Source organism: Notolepis coatsorum (assembly GCF_963971535.1).
Source record: "Notolepis coatsorum genome assembly, chromosome: 11".
NCBI classification, from domain to species: Eukaryota; Metazoa; Chordata; class Actinopteri; order Aulopiformes; family Paralepididae; genus Notolepis; species Notolepis coatsorum.
Window position 1 is genome coordinate 73,391,743 of NC_140175.1, and position 20,191 is coordinate 73,411,933.

A 20,191-nucleotide genomic window follows, 5' to 3' on the forward strand; every position below is an offset into this window, starting at 1 on the left:
AGGGTTAGGGTTAGGGTTAGGGTTGGGGTTAGGGTTAGGGTTAGGGTTGGGGTTGGGGTTAGGGTTAGGTAAGGGGACTGTTGAGCAAGTGTTGGGGTGGGCACGGGCACAGGGATTTTACCTTCTCCTAATCTTTCTGTCTGGGTAACCCTAACCCTAACCCTAACCCCCATGGCAAGAAATAAACCACTATGGACGGTTTGAAAGCTAATATTGTTAACTTTTGTGTTAGAGGGTTTCAAAATCTAATCTTTTCAAATTCTGTGAATATATGGAAAATAAGCAAACGGACACAATTTCATGACATAATACAACAAAATATAGGCAAAAACACAAAATAGTCGCTAAGGGGGCAGAAGAGTTAAACTGCACACCATGTCTGTAACAATTGTGTCTGTAGCAGCCTGTACTAAGTGTGCTATAGCCAAGAGGTACTTAGCTTCATCCACTGTTAACAACCGCACTTTACCCCCGTTCTCCCCCGCGATCATCAGCCTGGCCAGGTATTGGAGGCTAGGCCTGAGCCCACGGTTGTAAAGTTGTCCCATCACCTCGTGGTATGGCGCTCGCATGCTCCAAAACACCAGAGGTATAATCCTCATAGAAGGCAATAGGTTTACCACGGTGCAACTCTGTTCTCCTCTTCCGGGCCTCACAAATTACTTTTTCTTCGTTTAGAAGTTGTGGAACCAAATGATGACAGGCCTAGGTTTTTCGCCTTGCTTCGGCTTTGCAGCAAACGATTTATAGGCGCGATCCAGTTCCGGGGGGGTAGGCAGGGTTTCTTCCCCCAAAAGCTGAGGTAGTAGATCGGAGAAGAAGGCCGTTGGCCGCGGGCCCTCGATCGACTCGGGAAGTCCTATGATGCCGATGTTTTTGCACCGATTTCAGGCTTCTAGGTCCTTGGCTTTAGCTTTTAGTTATATTATCGTATATAGCTTACGCTCTGCTCTCTTGGAACTATCCCTTTATCCAATCTAATAATGAATCATTTTTCTCCACATGCACACACCCATCCGCCTGGCCACACCCACATCCGCTCCTCTACATAAGCGGGGTCGTGGCCACCCCAACGGCTCCTTCCCTATTTTCACCACTGTAAAGTGCCTGTATACACCATTTTAAGTTTAGTGCCGAAATAGTTGTTGGAAAGGAGCTACGTTGACATTGTATCTTTGTTTTATTCTCTCTCGCAAATTTACGTCACAACGTTACCCTCCACCAGCGCTTCACTATCGCAGCGTCCTCCGTGCGTTGTGGGGTGTCTCTGGCTCCGCAGTTTGGCAGCCAGGTGCGCATGGGCGGCGCCCGGTGGTGAGTTTGCCTCGCCGAGGGGCCGTTGAGCCTCCATCTCCTGTGAGATGGCCGGGTTCTGGCCCTGGTTCCCCTACCATTGGACAGTCGGCCGATAGGCCGACAGCTCCTCTGGTGGCGGAGGATTTGCATGGCAGACTCTTCGCCTCGGCTCGCTCTCGGCGTAAGGCGGCGAGCAGCAGGGGTGAACGGCCTGGTTTTAGTGTTGTGCTGGAGCCGGACGAGAGTTCTCTTGCCTCTTCTCCATTTCCGATGGAAACTGATGATTACATGGAGGGGGTGGGAGCTCTCTTGTTCGAAGCCCCAGTAGAGACGTATCACTCTCCCCCTCGAGGAGTGGCAGGGAGTGCTGCGTCTCCTTGGATCCCTTGTACTCCAGGCTTGGGTTAGAACCTCCGACCCCGAGACAAGATGCCCAGCTATCTGCCGCGTCGGATGTTGGCGCCCGAGGCAGCCTCCCGTACGTGAGGGATGCGAGTGACGTGGAGGGAGGTATGCAAGGGGAGTTGCTTGCCTTGTTCCCCAAGCTCATGGCGGCCGCCGCAGCCGCTAATGGCGTGGCGTTGCCGCAGCCACTGCCGGCACCTGTTCCTGATGACATGATAGGTCATCTCTGGCAACGTCGTCCTGTGAGAGAGACGGGCGTTTTCTGCCCATTCTTCCCAGCAATGGAGGCCTACGTGGCACAGGGACAGGTAATCTCCCGCATTGTTGGCCTTACCCCCGACTACGTGCCAGTCACACCAGTGGTGGGTTTGGTCCAGGGGCTTAAGGACGGGGTGCCTCGGCTTGATAGCCCGATGGCATCCATACTTTGTCCCGAAATGGTGTGGGAGCCGTTAAGAAAGCCGGTTCCCCAGGGGAAATCGGCTAGGCAGTTGGCAACGTGGAATGACCAGGTGTACATCGCCTCAACTCAGAGCCTGGCTGCGACCTCCAACATCGCACAGCTGGCACGCTACATGTCGGGGCTGATGGCGGGCGGGTCGGTATTGGATGACCATCAACGTTACCTTCACGCCCAGGTGGCTGGAGCCATCCTGCACCTTTCCCAGCTGCAGGCGCTAGCCGCCGGGAAGGAGCGTATCCTGGCCACTCTCATCCAGCGCCACCTTTGGCTGGAGCAGGCGCGGGTGCCGGAAAAGAGGAGGATTCCGCTGCTTTTGTCACGTGGCTCAATGTTTACATATATCTTTTCAATTGTTACTCACGTGGAAGGTCTCTCTGGGGGTTCCCTGTCTTCCCTCTTTTATACAGAGCAGTGTTGACAGGGTTTTTTCCCTCGGACGTGTCATATGGGACCCATATCTGTGTCTTTTTGGCCGGCTTCCTGCCGCTCGTCCCACGCGGCATGGAGGGAACGTTGTCTGGTTTCTTATTAGAATTACCATTGATGTGTTTTTTGGGTCTCGACGTGTACATAGCGCTGGCCCTGGGTGCTTTTGGTGTGGAACCACGTCATGGGCTGGCGCGCCTTGGTTGCTCAATCATAGAAACGGCATTTTTTTATACGAGCGACTGGGAAGGAGATTTTATCCTTTCCGAGCTCCAGTGTACCAGGTTAGTCTCAACGACTCACGTTCATCTCCATGGGGTGGGCCACCGGGTACGGTGCATTCACGTTCTGACCATCTTGGTGGCACTCTCTGTGATGTTTTGGATCGACACGCGTACCTACTCCCCTCTTAGGACTGGGGATGGCGGCGTGACTAGGACACGGGACTGGTTCTGGTCGCGCCGGACCAGGTCAGTTAACCCGTTGTCCGCCGGGGCGCAGATCTGCTGTTCTGGTACCCTGAAGGACTTTGTGCTTTTCCGGGGGGAAAATGCCGGGTCGGCCCGGGCATCGCAGGGATTGATGTTATGGATGTGTGTGTCATAGGTATGTCACTACGAGTTGTCCTTCACAGTGTGTGCTTGGTCCATATTGTGTTGTACCTTGCGCTGTGCTAAGGGGACTGGTCCTTCTCCATTCGTTTTCGCCCCAACCTTCCCCTGCTGGGCAGGGCTGGGAGGGGGCTGTCGAGGAGGTTTTCTATTGAACCCCTCTGGCATCCCTGTGTACGTCCCGGTCCGCCGGGACCCGGTCCGAACTCGTTTTCATCGACCTGTTGGCCTGGGTTAACCCCTTTGAAAACTGAAACACTTGTACTGCCTGTATAGCCGGTGTATACGCGCAGTTATGTTTCTGAGTTTTTTCTTGGGGGGTTAAGGGAACAACCACCTCCTGTTAAACTAAACATAGGGGGGTAGTTGATTCCCCGGTGTGTTGGTAGCAGAGTCGACTCTCGGGTTGAGGCCGGGCTTGACCCGTCTGCCCGCGAGTGTGCCCCCGCACCTTTCATGACGTCTGCCAATCGTGTCAGCCTTCTCTTGGACCCCGACCTCTCTGAGGGGTCAGGTTTGTGAAGGTTGTGACATGGTGCACAGCATACCGAACACCCCTTGCGCCGGGGTGCTGTTTCACAGTAGACCCCTTAGGCGCCTGTCTAGTCCGCAGTGCTCCGGGCACTGGTCGAGTTATGCTCTTGGGGCCTGTTGCCTGGATTGAGGGATCAACCTCTTTGGGGGTTGTCTCCCCAGTGCGCCGACTGGCCCCACAGTATTGTGGGGGTGTAGCCTCTGTGGAGTGCTTCAGGGCGGCGTGCCGTAGGGGGGAAGGGCCTGCTCTTGGATTGGGCCCTGTCCTATACGCTGGCGATGTGGGGGGTGGTGTCACCAGTGACTGTCTGGTGGGGTCTCGATGCTATGGCATCGTTGGCCTCACCGGGCCCCCTTTTTTCGGGGGGTCCTGGCCCTCAGGCTGTTCCTGGGGCTGGGTCCTCCTCCGCGCCACAGGGTTGGTTTCTTGACCTTTGACCCCGTGATGTTGGGGGCTGTGACGGGGGTGTTTTGTTTGCCATTCGTTCCCTGGTGGCATGTGGGATGCGCACCTGAGTGGTCACGGGTCCTTCTGTGTGAAGGTAAGTCCCATGATCTGCTCACCCTGTGCGTTTGAGGTGCGAAACCCTCTTCGCACAGTCGGATCAGATTCCCTCCTGTCCCCCTCTAGGGGGGTCCGGGGGCTCGGGTCCTCCATGGTTCTGATGGTTGTGGGGGGCCTCAGCCGCGGGTACATCTGTCGAGCTTCCGCTCTGCTCAGCTCCTGTGTTCCAAGAGAGTAGAGCGTAAGCTATACGATAATATAACACACGGTTAAATATTCATTATTAGATTGGATAAAGGGATAGTTCCAAGGGAGCAGAGCGCTCGCTATACTCATATAACTATGGTTATAGGATAACCGTATGCTTAGCATGGCTAGCGGATAGCTCGGCGCATGTAGCTTCCAATGTTACCAGCGGGTCACTGACAGAGTCCGCGTTCGACTCCAAGGAAATAATACGCAGCACATTGTCGGACACAGCCGCTTGCATCTGGTCAAGTTTAGACTCCAGGGTAGTGATGGCCATCTTGAATTCAGATGAGATAGCCTTCTTGTGGGCCTCTAGCAAGCTAGTCTTTAGGCACGTTGTCCTTTTTAGGCTTTACGTTTCTAGATGACATTTTGTGAAGCTATAAGTACGTTATTAATTGTATCGCGACATATTTACCAACGGTTGAGATAATTGTGGAGTTTTAAAGCATACAAATCTAAGAACGTGAGGGAGGGAGAGAGATATACGTCTACTCCTCGTTCACCAAGTCGGAGAGAGGCTTTCTGATGTGCTGGTCTGACTAAGATAAGATAGATAAGATAAGATATTCCTTTATATGTTGTAGTCTGCGGGCAGCAGGGTTTTGTTCGCTATCTGCTATCACTGGCAGGTGGAAGCCACACCCCTGTATATTATCATGCTGCCTAATTATTAGGTCAATGTGAATGTCAATTGAGCACCATCTAATATAAGTTGAACTTGAAGGTAATTAGGCTGAACGGTGGTCTGAATATACTCCATTATGCCCAGAGATACAGTTCTACTCCTGCCAGGTATTATATCTGCATTTGGGCCACTATATTAAAGTGCCTATTAAAGCCCCAGTGTTGTGAAGGGCCAGATTAAAACTGAGAATCTACCTTTATTGTTTTATATACATTGTATATTATTTATATATACACGTTATATCCCTTTAAGCCTGCGTGTAAATCATAGTAATATTCACTTCCCTTATAGTAAAGCCCCCTGACGGCGGCGCCAGGCAGTCTCGCACTCAGACAGGTGCAAGGGGCGAGTTTGGGGCAAGTCAGGACATGCCCTTGGCAGTGTATTGATTCAGACCGAAGTGGTTAGGTTTGGAACTAGAAAGCCACTTAAGTATATATGCTGGCGCAGGTGCGCACAGCAGCAGTTCGTCTAAAGTGTGACAAGTGTTCGGTAACAGTGAAGTGAGCAGCAGTGCGTCTAACAGAGCGTTGAGAACATGTGCGAATAGAATAGTAAAGTGTCATAGTTTAATGCAGTAACGTCAAGATTGCAGAACCATTACTGGTTGGATTATATTGATTTGGAACGTGTTACCCGGAGAAGAGCCTCGTTGATTTCCACTATCGTTTGGGATTCAACCTCGTGAGGATTACAACTCGGGCTGGCCTCATGGACAGAGGCTGGCTGGCTATCATCATTGCTATCGAGCATTTGGATTACAGCTATTGCTTTGCTGCTGATCGTGGGATTTACAAGGACCGACTCCTGTTCGTGGAGTCTCTTTATTCTTCATTGAATCAGACTGAGTATCCGAACATTCCTCCACCCTCTAGGCCTTACAACTCTGAGAGGAACCCATTGTCTCCAGGCGGTACCAGCGTTGCCTTCTATAGTTGCTATTAGACACCAGGTGGCGTCAACTTAGACCCATCGTAGGATTCCTGCTATTCCCAGTGACTCATGCTACTGACTGACTTTACGCATATTCTTCGCCATACAAGCGCGACCTTAATTCTCATTCTGTAACCTAATGTTGCATAATAATAAAATACCCTCAAATACTATTTCATTGTCAATGCCGTGTTCTTGTGAGTGTTCACCATCTATATTTGATGTACTGTCTGGCCAGTAATTAAAGTACATAACTAGCAGTGGTTTAATCTATCACAATCTTTAATACAGTCAGGGTTTTGTAACCCCTCAGTTACACCCAGTGTGAACTAAGTCTTGTGTATTTAGTTGTACACTTCCCTGTTGATGCTATGGCCCATTACTGATTATTACACTGGGCTATATTGAAGCCAGAAGGACATTAGACTAGATTTTATTGGTTTAAATGATTTTATTTTATTTATTAGTCTACCTCTCCTATATCATTGGGTTTGAGAGGCTGTTTTCTCTCTTTATGTTGCAAAGTGTACTACTGTACTAATCAGGAACAAAGCAACTTTCCCCCTCCCCCCATACAGTGTAGGTTTGAATAAAAAGTATGCCTCAAATGTTAAAGAAACGTTCTGAGTTTTCATACAGGTCTGAATAAAGAGACAAATGTAGACCTTGAATCTTAAAGGAGCTTTCAGTTTCTCATACAGGGTAGGAAGCATAGTCTAATTAGTTTCCGTAGTGTGGTAATATTGACCTTGAATTTCATAACTAAAATGTGTGAATAAATTAGAGAACCATGATGTTTTAGCCAGGTGTACCTTTCAATAGCAGAATGGATTTTCAGTGCTAAAGTAAGGAGCCGATACTGGTGTTACAGAGACAGCCATTCTCAACCCCCACACGGGATTGAGTACTGTATGTAAATATGGTGATAGCCCCCACGGGGTGCAGAGGGCAGACCAGCTTAGACTTGTTGAAGAGCAGAATGTATTTGTCACACCCAAATGTTAGCAGATGTCTGCACTGACAGCCGAGACCAGATAGCTGGCTCTGATAAGTATAAAGACAGGACTAATCAATAAAGACATGGTTTAAAGCTAAATGAAAAAGCATGATACTTGATTGGCTTTGATTAGATAAAGAAACCAATAAAAACATCTATATAGATATTTAGAGTTATCACAGCTATATGATCTGGTCACTAATGGTACACACAGGAATGTGTATTCAGTCAGAGGAGATTTGAGTAGCCAAGGAGGGGGGCCATCAAAAGCGCCCTCCGCTGTACTCATCAAAGGAACCACACAGACGGGGGGCCATCGGCGGGCCCCCTCTGTTTACTGAGCCAAGACACACACAGGAGATCGAGGAGGTGGGGGCAGCTAGCCCCCACAGAGGAAACCAGGGGGAGGGGCGGACCGCCCTTCCAGAAGAACCAATCGGATTGGACCAAACGTATTAGTAACATGTGCTATTATTGGTGGGAAATGATAGTATTTAAAAGCAAAACATAGTGTTATTCAGGAGCCCAGACCCTCCCCAGGTCTGTGGCTCCCCCGCTCCCCACCCAGAGAAATGCTGTCGGCTGATTTTCATGTAAGTAAGCTGGATGGACCCATTATGTTTGGTTAGACTAGAATGTAACTTATCTTAGAAACCAGGCTTACTCATATGAAAGCAGTAAATACAGTAAATTCTCTATGTTCATTGATGTTGATAATGACTGTTGTATGTACATGTTGGGGTTTTGAGATGCAAACCTTGTTGATGCTTTGTACAAAACAGACATGTTAATGTATTCTGATAATCCTTGTATGTGAAAAGCAACCTTTTTATTTACTCTGGGCCGCCGAGACAAATAAATCCATGAGTTTGAATTCGAACTCCCCTGTCTGGACTGCACGTTTATTCCTTGCTGGCTATATTGGAAGTCAGATGAGGAGACCAAATTCTATCACTTATGACCCTTCCTTCCTCCTTCCAGATAGCGATCTCATTGTACTGTACAATAACCTTAGATCTTGATAGGATTCTACTACAGTAGCAATGACTCTCCCACTGTGGGGGAAAGAGGGAGTTTCTTTTGGAGCCAAATAGTTATTCAGTTGGATTTGATTAGTTGATTGATTGCATCATATTCAATTGAGTTGACTCAACCTCATTACCACATTTCTTCTCACCATGTTATTATACTTCTCAGGGTTTCTCAGGCTTACATAAACAATGTCCACAATGCACTCATGTCTATGTAGGCATGTAGTGTTGTTTTTGTTGTTTCTGGTATGAATGAATGATTATTTCATTTATAGCACTTTTCTAGACACTCAAAGCACTTGTAGGGTGGAAATTGCCTCCTTCACCACTACTGTGTAGCATCCAACCTTGGGCTATGCAAGCTCAATAGCTCAGGAGACAGGGCTTGATATCAGCCAATTAAGGGAGAGGGATGAGGTGACATTGATGAGACCTGATTGGGAAATTGGCCAGGAACTTACTCTGGGTTTTTTAACGACCGGATTCAGTCGGGACCTCGGTTCAACGTCTCATCGGAAGGACGGCACTCACAACTGTACTGTAGCCTACTGTGTCCCTAACACCGTAACAGGGGCATTGTTACTGCCAAGTCCAGAGAACAGAGTGCTCCCTGCTGGACAACAACACCACTTTCAACGGCCTTGACTGGGGCTTGAATTGGTGATCTTCCGATCATGAGATGGAGCTCTACCATGTACAGGATGGTGTTTTCTTCGTTTTCCCAAGGCAGAGAGAGCCAGACAACAAGTATTTCGTTTAATTATTAATACACATAATAACTAAGTTGAACTTGAACTTGAGGGCTTCCGGACTTTCAGTGTTTTCCTGAAACATAAATGGTATTTGTACATGTTATTGCGTGGGCCACATTTTATATTTTTCAGACAGTGGCTCAGGAGGTTCCCGGTTCGATTCTGGCTTAATTATAACTGCTCCCGATGAGTAGGTCGGCACCTTTCATGGTTGCCTCCGCCGTGAATGTGAGGCATAAGTTGCCAAAGGCTTTGGATAAAAGTGCTATGTTGAATCTAGAGGGTGTATGTATGGTTGTAACTAACTGTAACTGTCCTCTACTACTCCCATGACTGCATATATATCTGTGTCCACTTGAGGGCGCTATAGGCGGAGCTTCTACTGTCTACGCCAGGTTGGGGAGTATATAAGTTTTGGTTCCCTCCTACTTTTTCTTCTTCCCACACATGCCTCTCCCGGAGAGGAGAACACATGAGCTGTTGTGGTATGAGTCAACGTGAATGAATAAACCGCTGCCAGCAGAGCAAGGCCACAGATGGAAACCATGCCTCTTGTACATATTATTGTCGCCCCATAGCCATTTCTGTTAACACGCTATATAAATGCAGTCCATTTACCAAAGCAGTCCATATTTATCTACACATTTTATGCATTCTTCATTACATTGCAGAACTGACATACAGTAATAGGTATCAACCCACCAGTGTAATAATCAGAATCACTGTATTCGCCAGTGTTGGGATACAACAGAACTTGACTTGGCTATCTGTGCTGGCTCATACAACAATCGAACTGTTCTAGCTAGACGACAGACGTACACAACATAACGCAGAAAAAGCACACCAAACGGACATTGAACTGTACAACAAACGTGACATATACAACATATAAGCTATGTTAAATACCATTGGACTATAGGATTGGTAGGTCAGCATCTACCTCAAATACAACAGCACTACTGCATTCCGAAAATGTTGGGGAGGGTATGTCGGCATAACAAGTTATGGCTTCAGACGCCAATTTCTTCTGAATAATTCCAGGGACCCATTTTTATATCCTGTGTAATTTATTTGATGCTTGATCAATTTTGGCACTGAAGCTCTTTACCGTGGTGGTCTGACACGTCACTCTGGAAGGAGGTTCAGCATGTCTCCGTGTCACGGCTAAGAAGCAGAACTGGGAGACAACCGTCAAGAACATCAGCAAGGTTTTGATCTATATTGAGCAGAAACGCCTCAGAGAGCAGAAGAAGACATACTAGGCACTAGAGAAATCCTGTCGCACCTGTCACGCTTGTTTGAAGTTGCATGAAATTTTCTCTCGATTCTGACTTAAGACAGACGTGAACAAAGAAATATTCCAATAGCCACCCTCTACAGCAAAAATAAATAAATAAATAAAAAAGTCACATCAACAAAGGATCATTCCAAGTCTTACAAAACATGAACATGATGGAGATAAACAAAGCTATTTTCTGATTCTTACAGACAAGGACATTCCTCTCATCAAAGCAACATTCTGGATCTTACAAAAACATTTAAAAAAAATTCAAAAAGGCTAACTTCCGTTTATTTTCCTGGTTGTTTCATAATCCAGTGATTATTTCTCCTTTTTAAATTGACCTCAGAGGAACCTTTGTTGTGTAGCTTTGGACAAATATCTAGACAAGGTCTGCAGATTTAAATGGGAAATGGCTTTTGAAGTCTTATTCTGCTCGATTTCTTATAGATTTTCCTGTCATCGCCTGGAGTGCTTCTCAGAGAACTGAACTAGGATCACTGTCCAGGTGGTATTACCATATAAATTACACTGTCTTAAAACATCAAAATGAACCCAGGTCAGCACTTCTACTTTAAAATAATTTTTCAGTGAAGACTGAAAGTGAGACTTTTGGGTTCAAAGGTAGACAGACAGGCAGACTAATGGCTTGGCTACACCGCCATTTGGCCAAACCAAGCTCCTCAGGTGCAGGAACCAAGGATGGACTGTACAGCATATAATACTGCTTGGAGTTGAGTTCAGCCAATCACAGTCATTGATCAACATCTGAAATCCTCTTACCTATTGGTTAAGCGTCGTTATGCAACTTTGCAGGTCAAATTGAACAAACTTTAACTTTGACATAGCAGATGAAAAAGGAAATTAATTTACAGCCGGAAGCTAACTTGGAAGCTCTGCATGAATTGAAGGGAAATAAATGTACATGCGTGTGTGGCCACGCCATAATAGCAGGCTTTGTGATTAAAAACCAGCAGAAGTTATAAGTCATCATTTAAAAGGCACTCCTTCTCTCCTCTACTTTTCAGTTTTTTTCTGACCGTCCCTCTCACCTTTGTTGAAGTCAGAGGTTCTGTGTAGGATTGTTAGTAACTGTCTAACTGCATATATAACTGTTTCCACTAGTAACTGTCTAACTGCATATGTAGCACCCTGAAAATATGGCTATTATTCAGAAGTGCTGACTTGCCTTTTTATCTCCCCTGATGCACCAAGACCTACTAATTAGTCTCCATTAATATTCCCTCGAACAACGACGCAGGCTCCTCCTTGTTCTACCGGCTGGAATATGGATTATGAACAATAACCCTGGATCATATTCTCCACTCAGTGTTTCCCTTTGGGGCTAGTAGGCGGTACCAGCAGGGGGCGCCGGTGGCAGGCAGAGAGCGTACGAGAGAGACGGAGAAGGAAGCAAGCCAACTGAGACGGAAGTGCGAGGAACCAGCCTCTTCGACATTGGACTTGGATCGGTTCGGTCGTGTCTGGACAGAGCCCCGTAGTGGACCACGGGTGAACGGATTGAACTTGAGTATATTACGGGTTATCCTATAAAAGTAAACGTAGTAGTGTGTTGCATGTTTCCCTACTGAATACCCTAGCGATACAACGAGTTATCCTAGAAGAAATGCGGTATAGCCAAGTGTGGCTTAAGTTAAAGATATTCCCTCTAGTGAGGTGCCCCGCCAGCGTGGCGTGAAGAGGACCGGTGTTTAGAGACACCCTGCGTTATTATATATCACGGCTAGCAGGAGGGCTGTTTGGGACCCAGAGTGTAGCTTCAGTGTCAGTGAGGGCAAGTTTATGGATGCGCGTTGACCCAGCACCGGCTGTCTACAACCAGTCTTCAACGGCGTCAACGTCGGCTCTGCACCGGCTGTCTTCAGTCAACACGGGAGTTCGTCCCGACGAGGAGAGGTCGCCATCACCCAGCACGCGCCCTCAGCCCACTACTGCCCCTCTGCTCCAGCCCCGCTTGCTAGCGCCCGTGCCGAGAGCGTTCGACGCCATCTTGCTATACGGACAGTGGTGGCGCGGCGAGGCCGCCGTCTTGGTTGAGTACATTAGGGCTTCGATGCCCAGGATCTTATTGCACAGTACACAGTGTGATGCGGCCTGCGGGCGAAGCTAACGTTGCTAACTACAGTTCATAGGGGTACCCCATCAACAATATATGCCGGCATTAGTATAGGACTTTTGTTTGGTATTGTGGGCCCACATTTTTTATTTCCTTTGAGTGTGATAACGTGTTATGTCTTTAATAATAATTTCCCATCTAATCAACCCTTTCCCAGTGGGGAGGTTACAGACTAGAGGTCTTATACATGGTACTGACCCAGACGTGGGCGATGAGTCAAATGCATTAAAGTATATTATTCCGGGTACTAACACAGAGGTGTGTGTAGAATATACATGGACATAAGGTATTGAGTTACAAATTGGGTAATAGTAAGATTTCATTCTATTTGATCCAGTGCCTTTAAATCTTTGTACCCGACCAGTATAATTAACTATAAAGAATTAGATGGGAGTTCTGTGTGCGTGTCCATTCATGAGCCGTTTAACAACTCTTTTGGTGTGGGTAACATTAATACAATTAACCCCTTCCTATTCCACCTTTCCCTTTTTATTGTAAGGTTTCTAGTGTCACTGAGGGAGGGTACTGCTTGCGGGGGGAACCAAGTTATTTACTTACAATTCAGTCACTAGGTGTGGGAGGGTCACAGGAGTAATTGGGGGAAGTGGGAGCGTGTTGGGGAGTACTGCTGACCGCCCTGCTGCAGGGGAGGAAGACCAGAGTACCAGACCAGGTTGGTAAATCCCGGGCCCCATCCACTCACACTGCCAGCCTCCAGTTGAAGCTCCAGACTCAAAGACGGAAGTGCAGTCAGACAGAGCTCTACTGTGTCTCGCTACCCAGTGATTGTGCCCACCCGTTCCCACGAAGCAGGGATAATCCACCCTGCTACACATATATAACTGTTTCCACTAGAGGGCGCTCTAGGCAGAGCCACTCAGGAACACTACCAGGTGGCGAGTATAAATAGAGATGTCTCCTCCAATTCTTTCTCTTTCCCCCAGCCTCTCAGTGAGAGGAGAACTATATAACTGCTGCTCTGCCATGTGAATAAATAAACCACGCCAGTTAAGGCAGTTAAGGCTCAAGATAGAAACCATGCCTCTTGACCACATTATTGTCGCCCTATAGCCAGATTCTGTCAACAGGTTATGGGCCCAGATAACGCCGGTGCGAAATAATAAGGGTAGCAAGCTTAGCTAAAGTATAGGCTAGGTTAGCGCCGGGAGTACCGCGTGGCTAGACGCTAGGCCAACAAGAGCTAAAGCTACACCTACCACCAACGAAGAGGATGGAAAACAAGGGAAGGGGCAAATGGCCCTCATTCAATGGAAAAGCAGAGGACTACGAGCTCTGGGAAGAGCGCATGCTATGCTGCATGCACGGTGCGGGACTGAAGGAGACGCTCCTGGCAGCCCCCACGGGAGACCTGACGGCGGAAGAGCAAGCCCTGGACGACCAGCGTAACGCAGACATGTACTGTGAGTTAGCGCCGCTGCTCGACGACGGCTTGGGGCTGATATTCCGCGACACTAAAGACAAAGGCCGAGAAAGCCTGGAGGTGTTGAGAGAGCATTACATCGGGCGAGGAAGACCCCGAGTCGTGGCCCTCTACATAGCACTAACGGCCCTGAGGAAGGGGCACACCGAGACTGTGACCGAATACGTCAACAGAGCAGAGCAAATCACGACGCCATTGAGGAGTGCCGGAGAAGCACCAAGCGATGGGCTAATGATGGCGATGATGATGAGAGGACTACCGGAGCTGTACAAACCGTTCACACTCCTGGTAACACACGGTTCCACGGACATGACGCTGGGACAGTTCAAGGCTAAGTTAAGAAACTTCGAGGCCTCAGAAGATACCCACCCAGCCGCCGCGGAGGCGGGAGAGAGGGTGCTAAAGGCCAAGGGAGAGGACCAGGACCACGACGGAACTGGCGTGTTGGCGATGCGGAGAGAAAGGCCATCGGAGAAGCGACTGCACAAAGACTGTCTGGTGTAGCTTCTGCAAATCCACGGGGCACACAGACAGAGCATGCATAAAGAAACACAACCAGAGCGCGTGAGGTGACGGCCATGGACGAGATGGCGACCATGGATGGGACGGCGGCCACGGACAAAATGGCGGCCACGGACAAAATGGCGGCTACGGACAAGATGACGGCTGCGGACTGGATGACGGTAGCGGACACGAGGGCGGCGACGGTCGACGTGACACGGATCGAGACAACGCCCGGAGAATAACGGGACAAGAAGACTGCGCTTTCGGGGCGCGGGCGGCGTGCATCGCCGGACCGGCCCAGCTGCAGCGGGCCCAGAGAAGGGGACTGATCGTGGACACAGGTGCGTCGTCCCATGTCATCAACGACAGGAGTCGGTTCAAGAACTTTGACGACACTTTCCACCCGGAGAGGCACAGCATGGAGCTGGCAGACGTGAGACGCACCTACGGATTGGCGCAAGAGAGAGGAGACGCACAGGTATGCCTCACGGACAGTAAGGGGCGCCGGCGTACGTGACGTTAAAGAACGCTCTCTACGTACCATCGTTCCCACAAGGACTATTCTCTATAATAGCTGCTACTGCAAGCGGTGCCAAGGTATTCTTCGATAAAAGTAAACATTTTCTTGTAGAACCTGACGGTACACGGTTTGACATAAAGATGTACCAGAGAATATATTATCTGCAAACGGAGTGTAATGACAACGACAAGTATAATGATAATAATGATATGTGTAGCGTGACGGCCAGTCATGATATTCAGACATGGCACGAGATTATGGGTCATTGTAATTACGAGGATTTACTGAAACTGCAAGTAGTGACAGAAGGCGTGCATATTGAAGGTGAAAAGCGTAGACCTCACAGAAATTGTGCAGTGTGCAAAACGGGGAAGTTTACTCAACCGAGATACAGAAATCCCATAGAAAAAGTAAGGGTACCACTTGCATTAGTTGACACGGATATAGCCGGCCCAGTAAGCAACAAGTCCATAGGAGGCTTTAGATATGTACAGTCTTTTACAGATGTGTGCACAGGGGCAGTGTTTGTTTACTTTCTCAAAGCAAAGAGTGACACACTCCAGGCCACGGAGAAATTCCTGGCAGACGTAGTCCCTTATGGTAACGTAGGATGCTTGAGGTCCGACAAGAAACCGAGTTCACAAACAGAAAGTTCCAATCACTGTTGAGAAGGTACAAGATAAGACACGAGACGTCACGTCCATATCCCCCACACCAGAACGGGGTGGCAGAGAGGGAATGGCGCACCCTTTTTTAAATGGCTAGGTGTAAGCTAGTAGATAGTAACTTACCTAAGAGCCTATGGCATTATGCGGTGCAAGAAGCCTCTTACACCAGAAACAGGTGCTTTAATAAGCACTCGGGCACCACCCCGTATACAGCGCTGACAGGAAAGAAGTGTAATCTAGCCAGAATGCACCGATTTGGATCAGTGTGTTATCCGTACCTGCAGGACAGGGGAAAGCCCGAGTCCAGATGTGTAAAAGAATCTTTCATAGGACACGACAAGGGAAGCCCCACTTTCCTAGTTTATCATCCCGGTAAAGGGAGAGTGCAGAAACACATGCTAATCAAGTTTGTCACAAAGGCAACATGTGAGAGCGAGACACAGACAGAGGAGCCAGAGCTGGACTCCAGAGTAAAGTATGTAGAAACAGAGACACATCAGCCCAGTGTACTTAGGACGGTCGTGCAGGCAGACAGTCAGCCACCCCCAGAGGGCGATGATGAGGAGAACCCGAGTGTGACGTCAAGTGCCCCAAGCAGTGGGAGGTATCCCTCAAGGAAACACAAACCCCCAAAGTATCTGACAGACTATGCCCGGAAAGGGAGTGATGAGGAGGACAGTACACCTACCCCCGTTGATTACTGCTACAGGGTAGTCAGTGGGGTAATCCCAACCTTTAAAGAGGTCACATTGTCCCCCGAAGAGGGCAGACAGACAGTGGGAGGGAAATGGGTGAATTCAACCAAGTTACCAGAGGGCAGACAGACAGTGGGAGGGAAATGGGTGTATTCAATCCAGGAGGGTATTGAAGGCCACGACAAATACAACGTATGGTTTGTAGAAAATTGCTTAAATGCTGAAGGAGGGTACTCCATGTTTAAATACTGAAGGAGTGTGGCTACACTGCTTAGATGCAGGAGGATGATACTCTAGGTTTAAATATTGGAGGAGTAGAATCCAGGTTTAAATACCTGATTAAGAGTCCATGTCTAAATACTGAAATGGATCCTATGTTTAATTCCATGTTAAAGTACAGAGGTGTCCATGCCTAAATACTGAAATGGATCCTATGTTTAATCCCATGTTTAAGTACAGAGGTGGATGACTTACCATGTTCTCAATGATGTAACTATGTGGGAAAGACCCTGAAACGTTTAGACATGTAAGAATGTAGATCAAGGGAAACACCATGTGATCAAAAACTAGACTATCAGGAGGATGCTCAGAAACTGACAGATGTAAAAATGTACAGAGAAGCTGTGGGTAGCGTCATTTATTTAACAGTGTGTACCCGCCCTGACCGATGGTTTGTAGTGAGTAGGCTGTCACAGCATTTTGCTGAACCCACAGAGGAGCATTTGGATTACAGCCAAACATGTTTTTTGTTATCTTAAAGGTACAGCAGATAAACAACTGTGTTTCAGAAAGAGCAGCGAGGGTCTAGGACTTAAAGCCCACAATGATGCAGACAGGGCACTATCAACTTGTGAAGCTGAATATATGGTTCTAGCTATGACCATACAGGAGTGTATTTATCCAGAACAACTGCTAGAAGTGATGGAGATAAGATTATGAGTATATTGCTTAATATGTAATAGGTAATTGGAATGTATCCTCTATAGCAGAAAAGGTGGTTCTTGAAGATGAGGGGTGTTTTGTCAAACATCATTTAAAAATGATGGACACTGTGTATATATGAAGGCTGTTGTTTATGAGGGCAACCAGGGAACCATTGTGATTGCTAGGAACCCAGTGTGTCAACATAGATGTAAACATGTCAATATAGAAAATATCATATCATCAGATCTGTCATCAGAGAAGAAATAATGACACTGGTTTACTGTCCAACGGACGACAGGGTAGCAGACACTATGAGGAAACCTGTTCCAAATAAAAATTTAAGGGATTTGCAAGGGTCATATTTAATGTGTAAATATTGACTCATCATACCCTGTTGACGTTTTGGATTATATTATTTCCTTTGTAAAATGTTTTTCAAAGAAGTTATCCAGTATTCTAATACAAACCCTAAGTGGGAGTGTTGAAGTCAGAGGTTATGTGTAGGATTGTTAGTAACTGTCTAACTGCATATATAACTGTTTCCACTAGTAACTGTCTAACTGCATATATAACTGTTTCCACTAGAGGGCGCTCTAGGCGGAGCCACTCAGGAACACCACCAGGTGGCGAGTATAAATAGAGATGTCTCCTCCCATTCTTTCTCTTTCCCCCAGCCTCTCAGTGAGAGGAGAACTATAGAACTGCTGCTCTGCCATGTGAATAAATAAACCACGCCAGTTAAGGCTCAAGATAGAAACCATGCCTCTTGACCACATTATTGTCGCCCTATAGCCGGATTCTGTCAACAACCTTCTCTCCTTTTCTGTTCTCACGATCTCTCCTCCCATTCTCTTCTCAGCCTGCCTTTGTTGCCTCCTCTCAACCTGCCTTTGTTCCCTCCTCTTCCTTTCATCTCCTCTACTTTGTGTATTGGGCAGCCTTTCCTCCTCCTTCCCCATTCCCACCTCACCTCCATTCCTCTCATCTCCTCTCCTTTCTATGTGGGTGTCTTCTCTCTTCAATCCATCTTATTGTATCATCTTCCCTCTCTTCCTCTTTTGTTTGTTTGTTTGTTTATTAACACAGTTAAACAGAGGTAAAAAACAATACATAATAAGTTATAACGATTGTGAAGGAGAAGTTAGAAGCCTAGAAGCTTATCAAGAACTTCCCCTGTTTTATAAAATCAAACACAAAAATACAAAAATATGCATATTATAAAATATCATAATACATTCAAAAGATTCGTGTTAATACAAACATACATACAAACAGTACATACATGCATATACTGTATACTGCGTACATAATAATATATAACAACCCACCCACCTGCCTACAAACATACCCACCCACATAACCAAATGCATACCTACATGTATGACCTATTTATCTATCTACTACTTTTGGATATGAGAATTTTTTTGTAGTTTGCTTTAAAAATAAGCAGAGATGGAGATTTCCTCAGCATAGGATCAGCTGCATTCCAAAGATTGGACCCTCTATACTTCACTGAGAAGTGAAGTACCACAATAAGGTATATGCAGGTCCCTGGACTGACGTGTAACTATGAATGAACATCTGAATTAAAAGAAAAAAAACAGTTGGTAGATTGTGATCATGAATGCATTTGTACACAAATATACATATCTGTAAAGAATTAACCTCAGACACAGTCAGAATGTTTAGTTTCTTGAAAAGAGGAGCAGATGGTTCAAATCGATCTGAGAGGGTTGCCAGTCTAACAAATCTTTTTTGAAGTAAAATAATTTTTTGAAGATGAGATGAATGAGTGCTAGCCCATATTATGTTACAATAAGATATGTAAGGAAAGATAAGACTATAATACAGGATTAAAAAACTACTTCTATTTATCAATGAACACACCTTCCTAATTATACATACTGACTTCATTGCTTTTTTACAAACATGATCAATGTGTTTTTTCCAATTGAGTTTATCATCAACTAGGATCCCTAAAAACGTTGTTGAAGTTACTTGTTTGATTTCGGTGTTACTGATACACTTTGGCTGCCATGGGTTAAATTCATTATCAACCGTAGGTTTCCGGCTCTATTTGTCTATAGAGAAAGTCCCCTTCTTTGCAGGGCTATAACTTTTTAAATTCTATTGCTACATTGCCATTATTAGGGCCCATTCAAAGTCCTATATGTATTGTTCATTGTGTAGCAACGTTAAACTTTTTCATTCACATATTCATAGTAAAGTATGGTCTAATGTATAAGTATGTTTTCATCTCTTTCTGCAGCTTTCTCCAGAACGTGATCTATAGCCCCAAATACATTATATTGATGATGCAATACAGTTTTATGGCAATCAGCGCGATATAAAAAAATTCCAACTAGACGTACTTCTAGAAGTTACTACACGTCATCTGATGTTGACCGGATGGGCTAGGGGGCGTTTATAATTCTGTGGGCAGCGTTATACCAATCATCTAATGTGGGTCAAATGTTGATAATAGCAGTTAGTATCGAAGACGGTAATGTTACACGCTAAAACTCACCCCAGTCTCCGCGCGCCGTTGGGCGATCATCGTAGAGTAGAAATTTTATCATTATGGGATGTAGATTTACCCGGTCCATCTCCAGCTTGTATAATGGTATATACGTCCAAATCATGTTGTTTATCGAGTTATTGGCAATCGATCGCTATGTAGTGTGTCGAGATCGAGTCCCGGGACCTATTAGCGAGTGCCCGGAAGTAATACGGCCGTCCAGCACAACCTCTACGGCACTTCCTGTTAAGCGATTGCGCCGATCGGCCACCAGATGGCGCTCCTGAACCGCCAGAGAGCTCAGTGGGTCCTCCTGGTGGATCTCAGGCCAGCGGAGGGGACATATGAATCCGATCCCAGATTTTTGAAATATTGATATCAAAGACGCTGTAAAGCGTCTTCGGCAACTTGAGCATGGCCGGGAATTACGTGTTTAAGCGTTTTCCGGCACCCAAAGTGTTAGCTTTGCCTCCTTTTTCGAATAACTTGTTTTTACATTTAACGATAGCTTATTAGTCTGGAACCAATCTGAGACACAAGATAAACCATCATTTGCTTCCCTAATTAATACTGCAAAATTCTCATGTGACATTATAATGTTGGTGTCATCAGCAA